Source organism: Poecile atricapillus, chromosome 3, assembly GCF_030490865.1.
Source record: "Poecile atricapillus isolate bPoeAtr1 chromosome 3, bPoeAtr1.hap1, whole genome shotgun sequence".
NCBI lineage: Eukaryota > Metazoa > Chordata > Aves > Passeriformes > Paridae > Poecile > Poecile atricapillus.
In genome coordinates, this window is record NC_081251.1 from 35,717,766 (window position 1) to 35,737,126 (window position 19,361).

At 40.6% G+C, this 19,361-nt stretch overlaps 1 long non-coding RNA gene across 2 annotated transcripts; it reads left to right on the forward strand.

The window, feature by feature from the left end:
* The first annotated feature begins 1,000 nt into the window (after positions 1–1,000).
* On the forward strand, positions 1,001–7,055 carry LOC131577552 (uncharacterized). Of its 2 annotated transcripts, none has more exons than XR_009277240.1 (4): positions 1,001–1,189; positions 1,766–2,211; positions 3,117–3,234; positions 6,293–7,055. It is a non-coding gene; the product is annotated as an uncharacterized LOC131577552 (long non-coding RNA). The 2 variants fall into 2 exon arrangements; XR_009277241.1 differs by having other exon boundaries at positions 6,296–7,055.
* The last annotated feature ends 12,306 nt before the right edge of the window (positions 7,056–19,361 follow it).

Here is a 19,361-nt window from a genome sequence, read left to right on the forward strand (position 1 = left end):
TAGATTAGCAGTCTGAAGAATGCAAAATTAATTATTTTCAATGACAATCATGACCATGTGAACTCTGGGGATGGTCTTGACCACAACGCTCATGAGATGGTGCAGTTTGGGTTCCTGAGAGGACAGAGTAAAGCCACCAGGAAGATCACAGCCCTGGATACCAGAAGAGGAGGCTGTGGCTTATTCACAGATCTTCTTGGAGAAATCCAATGTGATACAGCCCCAGAGAGAAGAGAGATTCAGGAAAGCTGGTTGCTTTAGAAGGATCCCCTTCTATAAGCTGAAGACAGAAGGTCTGCACAGATGAATAAGCAGGTCCTGACAGATTTCAGCCATAAAAAGAAGAGGTGGAGCAGGTTCCACAGGAGGTGGAACCAGGCCCAGAGAAGCCAGGAGGAATTCATCATGAAGGGTTGGGCTTAGAAAAACAAAGTCCACCTGGAGTTGAATCTGCTCTGAAGTATATAAAGGGCATCAAGAAAGGCTTCCACAGGTACTTAGGCAGCAAAAGAAAGACTAGGTAAAATGAGGGACAGCTGCTTAATAGTATGGGGAATCTGATGACAAAGAACATGGAAAAGGCCAAAGTACCAAGTGCCTTCTTCACCTACATCTTTACTGATAAGTCTGACATTCAGGCATTCCAAGTACCACTGATATGGGAGAAAAATCTGGAACGAGGTTCAGCTGTCATTAATTTGTGTCATGTTGTATCTAGTTCTTCATTTACACTACATGTGGTTGTTTCAGTCTGTAAACTCTTATAGGCAAGGAATTGTGTTCATTAATTTGGCTTCAAAAAGATGTTACGTGTTTTAAGTTGAACAGTGTCTCTGGAGGTATTCTTAAAATAAATTGCATTAAATGGCTTTGCTCTTTGTGAAAGTATACTCCCTATTTACAATCCCTGCCTGATTCTTAATTTAGTTTATTTGCCTGGTTTATCTGCACATGTGCAGATAGCCAAGCTGCAAATTCCCAGTAGATTTCAGAGGCCACACTTGGTTGCTGTGTGCAGTAATCCATGAACACCATGCCATGCAGTTCAGTCTGCTACACCAACCCCTTCTGACTCTAGGAAATCTTGACAGCTAACAGGACATCCCCAAAGAGGAAGGCATGTGAGTCAGGATCTTTCTTACTGCATCCAAGAAAAAGGATTAAAAATGTTGTTTTTCCCCCTCCATGGGTAAGTGAATAAATTAGGTTGTATTTTCTTCCTTTTGCTGATCCATGCTTTTACATGTGTGTGTCTGATTAAGTAGAATCCATACTGAAATAAAATTGCCATGACAGTAATCTTTTAATTCTAGGAAAAAATAAAACCTCCAAGGCAAAAAGCATTGGTAATTAAGAAAATAACTTTAACATTTGCAGATTATGCTGACCCAGGAGTGAGAGAGGTTTGCCTTGAAGTGGTTTCCCTCTGTCCCAAGGCTTTCTGCTGCCTTTTAAGGCTTTTGTTTCAAAAGTCTCTTACATTGCAGTTTTGCTTTCACCTGCCTTCTGTGTTCTCCCTTTGTTTTTTAGGTTTTTGGGGGGTGGGCTTTTTTATTTTTCTTGCTTGAAAGAGTTTTTCTTGCTTGAAAGAGTTTTCTTGCTTCTTGAGTTTTCTTGGAAATAATTCTCTCTTTTCTCTCTGTTTTTGGCACTTTTGCAATGTGCTCCTGCTTCCCTCCTTCCCCTTGTCCTTCTATCCTTCCTGTGTCTTCTCCCACTGCCATGGTTTTCTCCCCAGCACCTCATACTTCTCCCCTTTTGTTAGCTCCCTGTGGCAGGATTGCTGCTCAGGACTGGAGCTTTCCTCTGACAGAAACTTGTTCATGCCAGGAATGTAACTGAGGACTTAGAAAGTCCAAGAAGTGGCCCAAAAGACTGGATTTGGTTTTCAGCCCCAGTGTCTTGCATGGATGGGATATTCACCTACTTGAAGCAGCACAATCTTTCATGGGCTCTCAGTCTGCTGCTGAGAAGTCTTGTCCCATTTTACCTGGTTTTGGAACAAGAAAACAGGGAATAAAAGGAGTTGCTGAAAGAACGGCGGAAGGACACAGATTTCAGCACAGCAGAATTAGCCTTGCAAAGAACCATGTAGAAAAACCCCAATATTAAGTTGTGTTTGGACACACTGGCCTAAATAATAAAGTTTCCACAAGTTTATGAAGAGTGGCATCTTTTTGAAATATTTTTAAGTGAATGGCTCCCCAATATGTAAGTATAGATAATATTATTATCAATATATAAATATAATAATGTTCTAAACTTTGCATATATGAATGATTAAAAACTGTTGATTTCAGCAAAGTAGGAAAAACAGATGGGGAAGCATCAAGAAAGGAAAGAAGAAAGTTCTTTCCCTGAGTAAATTACCATATTGCAAGGAGGTGATATTATGGCACTAACTCCAGAAGTCTTGTTCTCAGAGTACAGTGGGGTTTAGAGATCCCTGCTGCTACTGGAAGATAGGAAAAAAAAAATCCGTATCTCACCAAGGGAAGCTCTTGGCAAAGTTCAGCGCAGCTGTAGATACATATTTGTTAAAATTGGGAACACGTTTTATTTGAATTCTATATTTTGCTACAAGTGCTGGGCTCAGTCCAGAGCAATGCTGTCTCTTGCCAGTGAGGTAGCAATGTTGACTCAGAGCAGAAACTGGCCCCAAGTGTTTTTATTTTATTTCTTGCTTTCTTTCTTCATAACTGAGTGAATTTTATGTAGAAGTCAAATGTGAAATCAGTCATTGTGTTGTGCAAGATGAGTAATATTTCAAAAAGTAGTATGTACTTGCAAACTGTTTATATTGCACAAACAATTGTTTTGTAGATGTTAAACTACTCCAAATCATCAGGTATTTTTCTGGAGGAGTGTGTATCTTGGAAGTAGGAATGATCTCCTAAAGTCATTCCACTCTTGCAAATGAACATCTGTTAGAACATAATAATTAAAATTTCATTTTCTGTCTTTGGCTATGAAAGATGAAAAGCATTTGCTTCTCCTGCCTTTCTTCCCTTCTCTTGTACTTAGGCATTATCTCCTTGGAAGCTGATTCCTCAGCAGCCAGCAAGCTGCAAGTTTCAATTCAATGCCATGATTAACCTGCCACTACTTCCTTGTAGGAGTTGTGTATGCTGCTGGCCTGGAGGATCCAGCTCTGCTGGGGTTGTGTCTGGCCTGAAAACCTTGTCTATGAGGAGCTGGTACCATCTTCAAGGGGAGGGAGGAGGCAGGCTGGAGGTAAGATATCAGTGCCCTCTGTGACTGGCTTGATGAGCTGCCACTTCTGCTTCCTTGTAATTTGTGAAGACCAGTCTCAAAACTGCTGTCTGGTTTCCACCAGTAAACCATGTTGAGGCATTTAGTACAACACATCAGTGGGTATCAAACCCTGAGACACCATAAAAAAGGAAAAATGCTGCTTTTCAAAAGAATACTCTGTGTACTGGATAATTTATAGTATTTACCAAGACTGACTTATGAGCCAGTGGGAAGTCAGGAATAATGTTTGAAAGTCCTTCTATTCCAGATGTGGTCATATCCTCCAGATTACTGAAAAGATTAATAAATCCAAAACAAGTTCCAAAAAAGGCTGAAGCTCATCCCAGCAAGACTATCTTAAATTTTACATTGATGTCAGTATGCAGGGTCTGCAGGTGGTTCTCACCAGAGAAAGGAAAGTTGAGAGGGTTGTGTGTGCCTGTTTTACAGCACAACTACTGCCATCCATCCAGGTGGGAAATCTTCTCTCCTGTGCCAGGCAAATGTCCATGCTTGGAGCTGGGCATGTGAAGCAAGATATGCTGAGCTTTTTAGCTTCTTGAGCTTATGTATTCAGTCTTTCTTATAATAAATGAACTCTATTAAAAAGTCAGTGCTTAGCTTTAAAATAGTAATACCACATTTCTGTAGATACTGTAGTAATTTCTGCATGCAAATGTTAGAGCACCCATCCATTCTCGAGCAGATATTGTTGCAATGTCAGTGCCAGTGTTATGTGATGAATTGCCATGGGTTGTTAGTGGCTCACTTTTTTCTGCAGGATTGGTTGAGCTGACAGATTTCAGTGAATATCAGGCTTATACTAAATTTTGATCTCTTACCTAGTGACTGTAGAGCTGTTTTGCTAATCTTGTAAATTATGTGAAGGACCATACTATAGAATACTTGAAGTAAATCTCTTAGTGAATACTTGAAAGAATCTCCTGCTAAATAATATCCATTATCACTAAAATAGAGGTAATTTGTGCTCCATTTGGGTCACAAATTTTGTTTTGCCACAAAGCAGGCATTTGCTTAGGATAGGAAGAAAAATTTGGAAGATTAATTGGATTGTAAATGAAGTTTTATGGTGGTAATATACATGTAACATAATCTATAATAAAGCATTTGTGTCTCCTGATGTTTATTAAAACACTTACCTTATTTGCACAGAAACAGCTAAACAAAAAATTAAACACTCCTTGGAAGCAGAGTGAATGAAGCTAAATTTTTCTCGTTGTTTTGGAAACATGTGTGATCATGTTTTAGCCCCAATAAAAATTAGTGCAATTTTACCTATGAGTCTGTCCTGGGATAAGCACAGCTGATCATTTTCCACTTCGTATTAGAGTCCAAGTCTCAGATATATTCCAAGGAAATACTATTCCTTCAAACACTCTTTCTTCCTATCCAATACTTCTTATCTCACAAATTTGCTTTAAAACCATTAAGATGATAACTTTCTGACAAGGTAACTTTCCTTCCAGTTGAATTATTTCAGAGAATTCCATCATACTGGGCAAAAAAATGTTATTTCCAGTTAAATAATAGATACAGAGACTGTGCCAAGCAATCCATTGAGATCAGGAGGTCTCTGGCCTGACAACAGAGCTCAGTGGCTAGCGTTATTAATTTCTCTGGGCTGTAAAATTGCTTATTGTTGCTGTCCAAATAGAAGAACCCAAGGTTTAAAATAGTTGTAATAAATAAGAAAGTTGTACATAATTCAAAATGTGAGTTATATAAAAATAGATTTAATGTCAATGAAGTGTTAGAAATATCAGGTCAAAGGGACTGCTACCAAGAATTGGCAGTCTCACTGAATTCCATGGAGCTACTCTAGTGGGGCATTTGCATGGTGACTAATATCTAAGAAATGCCAGAAGCAGAAAATATAAACTGTTGTTGCTTGCAAGTGGAGCACTAAAGCATAAACAGGAATATGAACAATTTAGGGATCATAATGCAGAAAATTCTGTTAGGAGGAAAAGGAATAAGACAGGCTGGAGAACTGATGGGAGAAAATGCTGGAATGACAGCTGGCAGAAAAAATTATTTCTCTAAACTAATTTTTGCTGCCTCCTGCAGTAGTTTCAAATTGAGTCTGGGAACACTGGAAAGGAATTTGGAACCTGAGTAAATGATTGCAAGAGAGTAAGCAGCAGCTAAGAAAAGAGGTCTACTGATGGGGGAAAAAAAGATTTCTTGTAGATTTATGGTGAATTTAAATGTTTGCTGAAGAATAATGTCCAGAGAGCTGAAGCACAAAGATAAAGGACAAACCTCACCTCTCCAAGGTGACAAAGAAATGGTAATAATGCAAGGCCTCTGTTTAAACTAAATCCTGATGCATAAATAACATTTCACATGCTTCTGTGCTTTGTTTGACTTGGCTCCTGAACCTTTGCAACAGTAAGTGTGGTGATTTATGCAAAAGAAAAAAATTCTCAAAAGATAGACTCAGGTCCTCACAGCCATGAGATGCTGGGCCACACTGAGCAGTGGTTATTTTGTCAAGAGTGCAGAAACCTCAGCTGCATGGTGTGCTGGTTTTTGCTGGGGTAGAGTTAGTTTTCTTCACAGTGGCTGGGGTGGGCTGTGTTCTGGATTTGTGCTGAACACAGGGCTGATAATGTGGAGATGTTTCTGTTATTGCTGGGCAGGGCTTACACAGAGCCAAGGCCTTTTCTGCTTCTCGTACTGCCAGGCTGGTGGGGGCCAGGGGGAGCCTGGGGGGAGACACAGCCAGGACAGGTGACCCCAGCTGACCAAAGGGACATTCCAGACCACAGAACATCACGCTCAGTGCATAAAGCTGGGGAAGAAGGAGGAATGGGGGAATGTTTGCAGTGATGGCATTTGTGTTCCCAAATCACTATGAGGTGTGATGGGGCCCTGCTCTCCAGGTGGGGCAGTGTTCTTTATCTCTTCCATGACCCATCCTCCCTGCAAGGGGATGTCTTCTGTTTTTGGGCCATTGAGTCTCACTGCATGATTGATAAAATTACATCATCTTATTGTGAAATCCTCTGCCTAGCAGGAGGAGCCAAGCATTCCCACCTGGATATAATCTGAGACTTGGAACACCACAGGCAGCTCTTCTCCACTGGAATCCAGAGGAAGACCAGACTCATCTACACCAGCACTGTGCCTTCAGAGGAAAACTACACCCTTCTACATGATCACTGCTTCAACAGAACCACATCTGTCACTGCATGAGGACTGCAGCCATCATTTAATCAGACTGCTACCAACACACTGACCAACAGTGTCAGGTTGTATTCTGACTCTGTCATGGGTTGTTTTTTTGTCAGTTTTCTTTTTTTTGTACTACTGCATTTCTATTTGAATTTCTTTAGTAAAGAACTGTTGTTCCTATTCCCATATCTTTGCCTGAGAGCATCTTGATTTCAAGATTATGATATTTTGAAGGAGGGTTGGGTGGTTTACATTTTTATTTATTTCAAGGGAGGTTTCTGCCTTCCTTAGCAGACACCTGTCTTTTTTTCAAACCAAGACAAGTGTCCTTGTGCTGGTATGGTGGAGAGAAACAGTCACCACTGTGGGAGCTGGAGGGAAAAGGGTCAGATTCAACTGCTCACAGTTAAAAGCAGCAACATGGGGTCTGAATTGTTTTATGCTCTGAAAAAAAGGCTTGTGAAAAGCTTTGGACATGGCAGAACACATCCATATTCCTTTAAAATAAAATAGCTCTGAAAGATCTTTTATGTCACAGAAGGGGTTAGTCTTCATTATTCTTGTTTTTACATGATTTTTAAAGACTTTAAGAGATATTTTAATAAGGACTAGAACTATTATTTTCCAAATAATCACAGAAATATTTGGAGGAAAAGGTAATCACCTTTCCTTAGTCCAATTGATCTAGCTGAGAATTTAAGGAAGTTGTGCGAGGATCTCTAGCTTCACTGGCTTGTTGACCAGTAGCATCTTGAGGTTTTCCTGGTCGTCTTCATATTACCACATGACTTCTTCCCTCTGTACTATATTTCAGTTCTCCACTCCTGTTCAGAGCTGTTTATTGAATCACACTCTAAACCAAAACATTGAATTCATCAGGATTTACAAAATTTCCCTTCTGTTTGTCATTCCAAGAAGCTTTATACCATTGGATGGCTCTGATGCCTTAGGATTTTAGCTTTTATATTTTTCAAATTCTGTACTGCTTTAGGGTATAACTCTAAAACTCCATAGCTTGTCAGCTACTGTTCTCCCTGTCTATTCAGACAAAACAATCCCTCTAGGCCTGTAACTGAAGGACACCCTACTGCCCCAGGCCCTGAAAAGTATAAACAAAAATGAGTTAGGGGAGGAGCAAACTGGGGCTATATTATTTCATTACCTGAAGCTGTAATTGGAGGATTAACCCCTGATGTGTAAATAGACCAAACTTATAATTGTCGGAAAAATTAATAACCATTGTCCATCTTGGGTGTAGCCCCTCTTTGGAGGCTTTTGACTGCCCAAGGTGCACCTATTGAAGGCCTTTAATAAATACCCACTTTATTCTGTTAATCTTATCTAGCCTCTGTTCTAGGTAGCCACTCCAAGGCATCAGCTCATGTAAAACGCTGTATGCAAAAATGAAATGTCAAAACACTCCAGGAACTTGAGCCTGTGTTAACCACAGTGAATAGACAACGCCAGTGGTGTGCCATGTTATACATCCCAGTAGAAGCATTGGGGAATCTTCCAAGTGCTCAGGGTTTTAGACTGAAAATATCTACTGCCTACATGGCTGGGAAGAGAGACAGAAATAATCCTCAGTGTTCGCTTAGAGACTGTTTATAGGAGAATTTTCATAGACATTTTGAAGTTCCAAGGACAAACAAATTAAAGAAAAACAGAAAAATAAAATGCAATAGGAAAACACTGACTGAGTAGTCTCATTAAAGGCGTGAAGATGAATTCAGCACTTCAGGATTTACATTCACACTCTGCAACTGAGTTGGAATAATACCATTGTTTGAGAGCAGAAATAGCTGATAAAATGTGACAGCTGGGGTTTGTTCGATGCATGAACTTCTGTCAGGGGTATAAAATTAATCATATTCCTTAGAATAACATAACTGGCCCTGGTTCTTTCCAGGTTCTTTTCTAGCTTTTGATTGCCTGCCTGGATAAGACAGCTAAGCACTGCTTTGTTGGGAAGGTTTCTAGGACAGAGACCTCTTCCCCAGATAGAACAAGGGTAACCTCTGAGTGTAGGCAACACTGGCCATGGCCAGCTATTACTGGCCAGTAATCTGTTCAGATGCAATGGCAGTGATGGTTATGGGACACATCTGATCATAGGGCTATTTTCAAAGCAAACCAAATGGTTGTGAGTCACTGAACCCCCAACCACTGCCTTTCCCAGCTTGGCCAGAGCTCTCCTGGTTCCACTGGAGGTTTAGCTGCCTTCTACAGCACCACTTTGAGCCCTTTGTGTAGTCCACTACTTGGGTTTCCTTTTTTCTCACTCATAAACAGATGTCTTTTCCACTTATTCTGGCTTTACAGTCATCTTCTCTACAAGCTTTAGCCCAGGACCACATAAGTGACTGAGCCAAACATCTGAGAAGTCTATATTATCTGCAATTATTGTTCGACATTACAGGGGGCAATTTAAAAATATTTTCCTTTTTGCTTACAATAATGGTTTGGTGGTTGGAAGAAAAAGTCATGCTTGTCTCCATGCAGTTCCATCATTTTATTCAAAATTTACTATTGGAGTAACTGTAAATAAAGAAAAAACAAATTTTTCAGGAAAATATTTGTTTTTTCTTGAGTATAAATTTCCCTCATAAATGTATTTTCCCTTTCCTATGGCTTTACAGTACACTATTCACCTTCCCTTCACGATTCAGCACAGGAATGCATAACCCAAGTAACCAGAACAAGCATCCGAGAACTCATGTGTTTTTTGATATGTCTGATGAGAATGGAAAAGCTCTACATGTCCTCACTCATGCTGTCATAAGCAAGAGCAGCCATGTAAGATGTTAAATATTTTGTAGTAATGGACATTTTGAAAAGCTTAAGCAGGGAGTTTGTAGTTATTTCTGCTCAAAGGATACAGGTCCTGCAATGTTTTAAGGAACCTGTTCCAAAAACATTAATTCTTAGAAAGGGAAGCTTAGGAACAAATCTAGGCCCTGCTGAGTATGATGAAGGGGTCTTTTGTGATCAAAGCCAGAATTTCCCCAGGGAATTTGCAGTGAATATAAAGGAAGAGACTTTACTGTCACACTAATTTGTGCATATTCCCACTACATCTAAGAAAACAAAAAGAGAAATTGCACCAAATCTGTATTTGACTGTTCTCTGCATTCAGTCAAGAGCCTTTCCTTCCAATCATGCTTAAGATGCTGATATTTATAACTCTCTGAATTAGGAGTTTGCTTTTTATGTTTGTAGGAAAAGTTACTCTATAATGATAGCCTGCAGTTTGACTAGTAATCCCCTGTAGCTGATTAATTTCTAATGAAAAATACCATTTCTGTGTTTTCATTTTGTTCTCTGCAAATTTTATGATCTGTTGAACAAACAGCATTTCAAAAGGATTTGTGATAATTGAAACTATGTAAACAGTTTTGATTGATTTTGTTAAAATAATATGATTGGGTTTTATTATCTGTGTCGCTAAGCCCGACATTCACTTATCTGAAAATTAAATATCTGAGTCTGAGTTGATATGATGCATACACAGCAGTATTTAGGATCTGTGCAATGATGCAGTTTTAAAGCAAATCTCACCCTTGTGTCTGTTGTCAGCTCAGTTCTTGGAGAAGTTGTTCTGCTTAGCTGAATTCCTTTGAGAGGAAACTGAACCAAAACCTCTGTTCCAGGTATTCATCAAATGTCCTTCTATCTCTAGAAAGGCACATTGATCTAAATGAATCCTTCAAGCAATTTTGAAATGTGCTTATGGGGGAATAGCTGCCCTAGGTAGGATAGCTGGTCTAGGGGAGCCAGACTAAATCAAGTCCAAACCAAACCCCATATGGACATGGAGTGGACATTGGGACTTCAGCACCATCTGCTTTGCTCTTTTGCTGTAACAAAGCAGATAGTAAACCAAAAACGGCTTTAGTGTCCCACTACAGTCAAGAAGAACAGGTCAGGCAACAGGTCTGTCTTAGACAACACTTGGCTTAGAGTATCAGAGCTACATATTTCTCTCCATTATTATGGGATTATACAGTGGCTCAAACATCAGTCTTTTGAACACCTAAGTTAAGGCAGGTGAATCCCATTACCTTGATTTTTTGCACATGGGTCTCTACTGAGGCATTCTCAGATGGTTTCATTTCCCAGCTAGGTAGGATGGCTTTGTATGGAGAGAGACAATTGCACATTTTGTATTTTTCGGTGCCCATCTTTTCATTCCTCCCTTATTCCTCTGTGGTTCCTGCTCAAATGCAGGTTTGGAAAGAAATGGAGGAGCTGATCTGAGTTTGACCCTGCTGAAATCAATGGTAGAATTGCCCTTGGTTCACCTGGTACAGTTCTGCCTGATTTAGCTTGTCTTCCAAAGTGCTTGGTACTTCTGTAAATCAGATCCCAGGCACCACGAGCTGAGGAGCACTCAGCTGGTGATAGTCACTGAGAAGTGAGGTTGTATGACTCACTTGGCACTTCTGGGCAGCAGCAGGAAGGATGAGATAAGCCTCCAGCATGGTCTGGCCACAGTAGTGTCTTTCATTCTTCTCCTGTAACAGAACAAGGGCTGAAGAGTTACTCTGTGTCTGTGAGTCCTGTTCAGGACTGAAATGGTGTGTCTAGTAAGGGTCCTATGGGAAACTGGTGTATGAACACATCCTGAGGGACTACCATGGGGTGTATTATATGACAATGACATCAGTCTTGGCAGAATTCTCTTTGCTTGGCTTCCCAGCCTTAACAGTGCTCTTTAACTTATTCTTATTACCTTGGGTTTTTTAGGCTCATAAACCCCCACATGCATTCACAGAAATCAGACCTGTGGCACAGTCCCGATACTTCAGCTGGCCCTACAGCCTCATTGAGCCCATCTTGAGCCTAACTCATAGATTCAATTGTCCATGCAACTCCTTCAATCCATTCTGTCTTTAAATTTTGTATTATACAACCTATCCAATCCAATATGACACTGCAGCCCTTCCTTAACCCTGAATCAATACAAAATATATTTATTTGTTTGATTTTTCAATGCAAATCAGCAGTTGCCTTCCAAGAATCATTATGCATGCTTTATGTCTTAATTTAATAAATTTATGCAAGTGAAAAGCCTGGGAGGGAGAGACAAAGACATCATTGCATGGATGCTTTGAGTTGTTTTGCTGGCAATTTATTAGACTAATTGAGCATTGCTAGCACAATGATTAGCTAAAATGAGAACCATTGTTTTATTTATTTAGAATTTACAAGTATTAGCATGGCAACACTTGAGCTGCTGGCTGCTCGTGCCTTTTATTTCCCTTTTGATATTTTCAGATTCTTTACTATTTATTGTACCACAACAAACTGGTAGAAGATGTGTTTGCAAAGCTTTCTGTTTAAATGGTGAAGTTCCCCATCAGTGTTGTTTCCAACAAGTGTGAAAAAGTTTCCAGGATCTTTCAATAATTGTCCACAGAGTAACAGAGCAAATGAGCCGTGTATAAAAAATTGTCCTAAACCATCTAAAAGTTAGTGCTGTAAATCCAGGAAAAGTTGAACAGATTCAGCATGAGCTTTCAGAAAAGCTTTACAGCACAGGGCAGCCTGAGTCCTGATGATTTCTGTGCTGGCAGTAGTGGGAAGTGCCTGTTTGCAATTTGAAGGTGTTCTCTATGCCAACCCTTTTGCAGACTGTCAGTAATTAGCAGCCCGTGGGTGTGTAGACCTGGGAAGAGTAATGTCAAGGCCTCTAATTTTCTTGAGGAGTGCACCCTACTAAGCTATGCTGAGACACTGTAAGTGCTTACCTGCTTATTAGCAACTTTGAGATCACAAAAAAATGCACAGACATCCCCCATTCTTCTTTAACCAAGCGTGAGCCTCTTCACATCCTTCTGTCACACAAAACATGTTGGTGTCAGCACATCTGTCACATGGACTCCCTGCGGAAAAGCCACGGCATCTGATTTTCCAGCTGCACCTGGGTGCTCTCACACTGCTCTTTGCTTCAGCCTAGCTCCAAGCACACACTCTGCAAATAATAAATTGGCTCAGGGACATCGTCCTGGCCACGTCTCTACCCCTAGAGAGTCCACAGGCAGAGGCAGTAAAGGTTTTGGATGGGACTCATCTTCCTCACTGGTCCTTGGCATCCTCAGGGGGCAATGGCTGTGCATAAATTCTCCCTGCCAGACAGACATGCCTTGCCTGGGCTAAGGAAACTGCTGTTTTCTTTTAAGTGCATGCTTTGTTTCTCAAGGGAGAACTGTCCTTTTTTTAATATTTATTTTTATGCAGTCTGTCTGTCTGTCAGTCTTCCCTCCAAACTTGTGATTATGTCAGACAGCTTCAACCAAATTTAAAGAGGGCTTCTATTCATTCTGGATCTGCTATTTACCACCTGCTATTTTCATCTGCTGCCACCTGATTCTTGTATCAGAAGAGACAGTGAACTGTCACTGCCTGTGTACCTTTCCTCTGTGTTTTATTCCTCCCAGAACATCTGTGTATAAACTGCAGTCAGCAGAAAAAATAGAATGCCAAAGAATTGTCAAAATAAAGTAAGACTCTTAACCTCCCACGTTCTAAATTTTGGCATGGATTTTTTTGGTTTAAACATGGCTTGGACTGAGCCCCTGGTAAGTGTTTTAAGCAGCCACTGCACAACATGCTGTTTACTGCTGCTTTCAGATTGCAGAGCTGCTGTTCATGAACAAGGCATTTCTGGCAAGATGACACAAAATTAAAACTCTGCCAGTCTAATTCTCACTACTCACAGCTAAAGTGAACATTACAAAAGTAGTACATACCTGAAAACAAAGGAGTCAAACCTCACTGTTCTCAAAATCCAAAATAAGATGATTTTATTTCAAAAATATGTATAAAAATGGGTTGTTAAGAGAGGAAAGAGAAGCAGGGAAAAGCTGGTCTTGGCTAGTGCTGAGGAATGGATTAGGGACCCCTGCAACTAGAAACTACGAGTCCTCACTGGCAGAACTCTGTAGGCATGAGAAATTAGTCTGTTTTTAGGGAATACAGAAAGGCATCTGAGCCATTTACACCAGATGATGGTAACATCCTTAATTAATTTTGAAACAGATACTGGAAATTTACACCAGAAGGAACGGACCCCACTTTCATAACATGTAAGTGAGGTTTGGACAAATAATCTGATCTGCAATACTTCATGTGCCATCCATACCTTTATCCATGATTTTCCAGTGGGCTGTTACACACTGATGTACAATGGGTTTGAGCCTGAAGCAGAACAGGATGAGATTTTGAGCAACTGATTTCCAGAGCAGCAACAATGCTTTACTGGGGCTGATTTTTGTTAATGCTAGTAAGGAAAGATTAAAATTAATGCCTTTCATTAAAACCAAAATCAACAGCTATTAGCTAGTTGTAGTTATTAGCTAGGTCTGTATAAATATATATGTATCACTAAAGCTTACTCTGTATATGAGTAGCTCTTGTCTCCATGAAAGACAATTTTCAGTGACACAATGTACTTTGGCTTGATTTTTTCCCCTTCTGTCTCCCACTGACAAATATGTATGAGTTTGAAGAAGGAAAAGCAGGAAACTCATTCCAGAACACATTTGTCAGTCATCCTTGTAGTGTTAGTGATTTAGATTTGTAACTTAAAGCTGGTAGCATTAGTATATAATTAGGTCTGAAAGACTTGAAAATTAAAAGATTGAGTTAGAGACACTGAAGGAAAAAAGTGTCTGTTCTGGAGTCTAGTCTGGGCTGTTTTTTTTGCCAAGTGCATCTTCAATTTTTCTCAATTATAAACTGTAATACAGGGCCTAGAGTGCAGAAAAAAAGGTCATCCTTTATTTCATAAACCCCAATCTAATGATGGGACACAAATTATTAGATGACAAAAAGCACCCTTAAAATAAAGCTGTGCATAATGAGCCTGGGTGAATAGCAACAGGTATTTACTCCATTAATATTCTGTATTTAGTACAACAGAAAATATATGAACTAATAAAAAAAATATATTCATATGACACCAGGTTTTCCCTGTACTTCCATCATAATCATCTCAGGGCAATGTTGTTGTTGTTTCTTCCTTCTACGTTATCCACACTGTGGCATCCTGGACCCCTACCCCTGGACAAGCCTCCCCCAGGTCCACAGCAACTCTGCAGTTCTTCCCTTTTTTCATAGATGTCGTGGTTTTAAACCAGTAATTAACAAAAAAGGGAAAAAAAAAATAATTACTTATTTCTTGTTGTGAGATATGGATTAAAACAAGAGCAAAACAGGCGTAAAACTTAAAAGGAATAAAGAAAGTTTATTGACAAACTACAATAATAAGAACACCAGAATAAACTTCCAGAAAAAACCTTTTCATTTCTTACTGCCCACCATTCTTTTGTTCACATGACAACAGAGACAGAAACTTTAGAACTTTGATGGTTTAAACAGTTCCAGTTCTTTCTACAGTCTTTTCACCGGTCTCTGTAGAGAAACAGAAGTTCCTTTCTGTTAATTTATGGAGTTTCTCACAAGAAAACTATTTTTGTTATAGTTTTCTGTTTCTCTGATATCAGCTGCCCAGAGCTGCTGTTATCAGAGCCCACCCCTCCCATTCCACATCACTCTGAAATGTGTTATGGGTCATGATGTTTAGGGATATAATTTTTAAGGATAAGTTATTCAAAGGCAAAAAGTATTCTTCATCTGTTTCTGTGAGTTTCACTAGAAAACAGTTTTCTCATTGCCTCTCAAGGCTTCAAATCTCCCAGCACTTCACTATACCATAATTACTCTACTTTTTACTCAAATTTACACTTTGAACACTCTATTCCTCCCCATACTCCATCATGAATTAAAGGAGTTCTTTTCAGGACTTCATTGTCCATCCCCATAGTTTTAACAGAAAGATATTTCAGCTTAATTAAAGCATCTTCTTAATTCTCTACCTTTCTTGAAGCCTCTTTTCTTTCTTGCCACTAGTAGTTTATAAAGTCTCTTTTCATGTTGATCACTCTCCTTTTCTCTCTGGATAAAAAGATTAATCCGCAAGTCTCATCTGGATAAGAAAGAGTTAAAATCCTGCCCAAGCTTTTGTAGATGGTTCGGTGATCTCTGCTGAACAGGAGCTAGAGCTGTCTGCGATAGAAAGTTCCTCATAGCTGCTCTGGAGAGCGTGGTCACTGTCTCTGCTTGCTGCAGGCTTAGAGCTCTTCTCCTTCTTTACTTGGCAGTTTTCTGGTAAATTCCATCACAGCAAAACCTGCAGCTAAGCCAGGAAACCGGCCTGGCCCGGCTTGGCTCAGAGCAAGCTCCCGCAGGCCCCATCTCCCGGTCGGGAGAACGGCAGGCCCAGCCCAGCCCCCCCCCGGCCACGTGGCCTGGGCAGGGAACCGGAGGCCAGTCGGAGGTCTGCTACCTTTCACAGCCAAGAAACAAAGAGAACAAGAGAGTTCTGGTTTTTTACTTTAAGGTGGGGTTCACAAGTTGATCCCACTTGTCAATGGTTAAAACTGCTGTCAGTTCTCAGCAATGACCGATAATTGGTCATGAGAAAAGACTCCAGGCAGTCCCCAGCAACTCCAACTTTCCTTAAAGGTAAAGTAACTCCATGACAATAGATCTGCCACAGTATTTTTAGCCTCTTCCCAGCTTCCACTTTTACTGCAATACATTGTTTTACCTCACTCCCTGCTTTTTACTCATCTTTTGACCTGAAAATCAGGGAGCTGGCAGCACAGCCTGTAAATGACGTGAACTGGCATGGATGGTGATTTTCTGACCTACGCTTCTGCTGCTGCCTACAGGATGGCTGGAGTCACCCTGTCTCTGTGGAGGAGCTGATACAAAACTTACAGCACTTCCATTGAGATCTGTAATGGGATGGACCAAGGACTGAAAAAAAATTGTTAATGGGCCCTGGCAGGGACTGATAGCCTGCACAGCAGCAAGAACCTCATCTTCTTGTGAAGTGTTTCCACTTTTTCCCCTTTACCCCTTGCCCTGCTACAGTCCCAAAGATTCTTAGGTGTCCCTGGTGGCAGTACAGCATGTGAGTTTTCTTTCCAAGAGATTAGTGATATTGGCTTTGCAGAATGTGTCGTGTCCTTGTCAGAGGACATCTTTCCAGGCCTCTGAGTGTCACACATAGGATGATAAACCCACTGTGGAAACCAGAAGAAGTGTCATGATAATTTATGTACTGATGAGCCAGGATGTGAACTGAGACCTCTCCAGTTCCATCACCTGGCAAGAATCTTCTATCACTGCTGCTCCAGGCTGAGCTCAGGTAAAAATACCCTTGAAGCTAAATTGCACTTGAAGGCAGGGATCATCTTTTCAGTCTGTGTTCACACAAAACCTGCCAGAGGGCACTGATTCATCTTTGGGCTTCCTGTGAAGTACAGTCATATAGACATAATAATATCCTTACCTGGTTCTGCCCCTCCAGCCTGTTCTGTACAAAGTAACATAACTTTGCATTACAGCAAAGTAATGCAATCAATGTAATAATTTGTCCCCCAATTCCTGTTGTAATATATAAGCCAATGTATGAAGTCAGGCGTTTAACACAAAATTGAGATCAGAAAATGACTAGAGATGAATGAACAGTAGCAATGGCATCTTGTCCAATGCTACCTGTTTTTCCAGCATGACACTTACCCTTCCATTGCCAGTACTTGTTGGAGTCAGAGGCACAGGAAATACTCCCTTATCTGTGCTGACAACCTCTGACTCTCAAGAGAACACTGAATTTAACTTAAAACCCTGGAGAAAGCTTCTAGAACTAAGTAGAAGAACTGAGAATATGAGTGTGTAAATTAGATAGAGTTATATTAAGTCACTGGGTGAGAAAGAGTTTAGAGTTTAAGTTATATAAATGAATAAGTGACAACATAGAGGATTTGGGGTGTTATCCTTTTCTCCTTCTTCTTGTCCTCCTTCTTCTACAGTTTTTGGGTAATATTAGGGGATTGGATGAAAGAATCCACATTGCAGGACACAGGTTGTTGGGTTAGTAATGGAAATAAGTTACTTGGCAGTTCATTATTACATGGGTACACACTTAAAATACCTTGAAGAGATACTTCTTCAGCCATTTTGCACCTTGTTACCCTAGTGTATATAGCTCCTTGTACTCTGTAAATATGTAATGTAGATAAGAAAGAATAGACAACTGAGCCTGAACACGAGGAAACAGGTCTCTCTCTCATCAATCTAGGTCCTGGGGAAAAGAACCAAGCCACCAGTGTCGCACCCCAACAAGTACTCGCACTTGTATGTATCCAGATCAATCCATGAGGCACAGAGAAACGTAAATGTGGGTGGATAGAGGAGCCTCCTTCTTCTCCTAACTGCTATTTGTTCCACCATTTAGCGGGCTTCAATTTAGACACGTAATTTTTAAAGCAAACCTGTGACTAACTGTGTGGACACTCAGAAACCAAACAAGATGGATTTATGGCCAGCCCATTTGCACAGCGGAGTGCTCTTATTTAATTATATTACTATTTCCCTATTGGGTTTCTGGTAGTTTAAAAGTGCCTCTCTGCATGTTGCAACATTTTAGCTGTGCTGTGAAAATTAAGGGTTGTGAATTCATTTGCATCTTTACTAGAGAAAGAAGTGCTAAAATAAGGCTAAACCTCATCCTGTGCTCAAAATAACTTTAAAATTCCCTTTCTGGTCCATGCATCCACATTTTTTGCCTGAGTTGATGAGCCTTTTCCATTATATAATGTTGTTTGTTTCAGACATGTTTGCTCTTTAAAGTTTTGGTTTCAGCCTGTATAGACATCTAGGTTACCTTCTGTGTGGACCCACCAGCTGCTTGGTGGCCTCTTGGTCAGAATCACTACACTCTGTCCCTTCCCGAGTATATGATTTGAATGAGGTATTTGAAAGTAGTTGTAAAGCTCTCCAAAAGTGTAAGCTCTTTCAAACTCCATTGCAATCCCAGTGCAAACAATGGTGTTACAGCGAGCAGCCTCTCTCCAGCCCAACTCCAAAAGTTGCCAAGCAAATAAAATAAAATTAAAGCTGAATCCAATCTCTCTCAAAACTACCAAACCTCATGCACTCCCTTTCAACCCAGATACAGGGAAAAGCCTGTGCTGGTGCCATTGCAGCTATCAGATGTACCTGAGTCAGGGCAAGAGAAGAATTCCAAAGGGAAGTTTTTGGGGGCCCCCCGTGTCCTTCTGCCAGCTCCCTATCAGATTCTGCCCTCAGATTATTTGCCTCCAGCTCCCACTAGAAAATGTCAGAAAGATTTATGGGCAAGTAGCCAAGGGCAGAATTTGGCAGTGATAATGAAAAAGCTCCCAATTAGTGTCAGATAAAGATGACAGACTCTATCTGTCTTTGAGAAAGCTGAAGCCTTTTGTGTGTGCTATGTCGTTTTTTAGCTGTGCTCTCAGGTCCCTTTCACTCGCCTTCACTTACATCAGCTGTGATAAAATGAAATTGCTGAGGCAAAGCAATTACACTGAAAAGTGCTTGTTCTGGCTTGGCCCTCTCCTATTATGTTAGTGAGGGCTGGACTTGCTCCTGACAGAGATGAATGTGTTCTGTCTGTATCTCTCCTTCCCAGGAAATAAAAGTGAAATATGAAACAGATTCAAGGAAATAAGATCACAAAGCTTGGCTTATCTTCTTTTCTGCCCATGAAGCCTAGGATATTCAAAATCTTTATGACCCAGTTGGCTTTCACAGCTCTTTCAGTTCTGTTTATGATCAAGCCTCTGTCACACTGGTAGAGGAAGTGCCACATTCTCCAGAAGGAGTACGGGGGAAGACAATATGGAGCTCCTCTGTGATGATGATGAGTTCTCCTCAGAGTGTTCTCATACAGAACACTGCCAGAACACTGTGGGAACATTCCTGACTCTGCTCAGCGTGGGTGAGGCTACACTTGGAGAACAGTGCCTACTTCTGAGCTCCCCAGTTGTGGTGGTACATCCTCCCCTGCCCTTGGG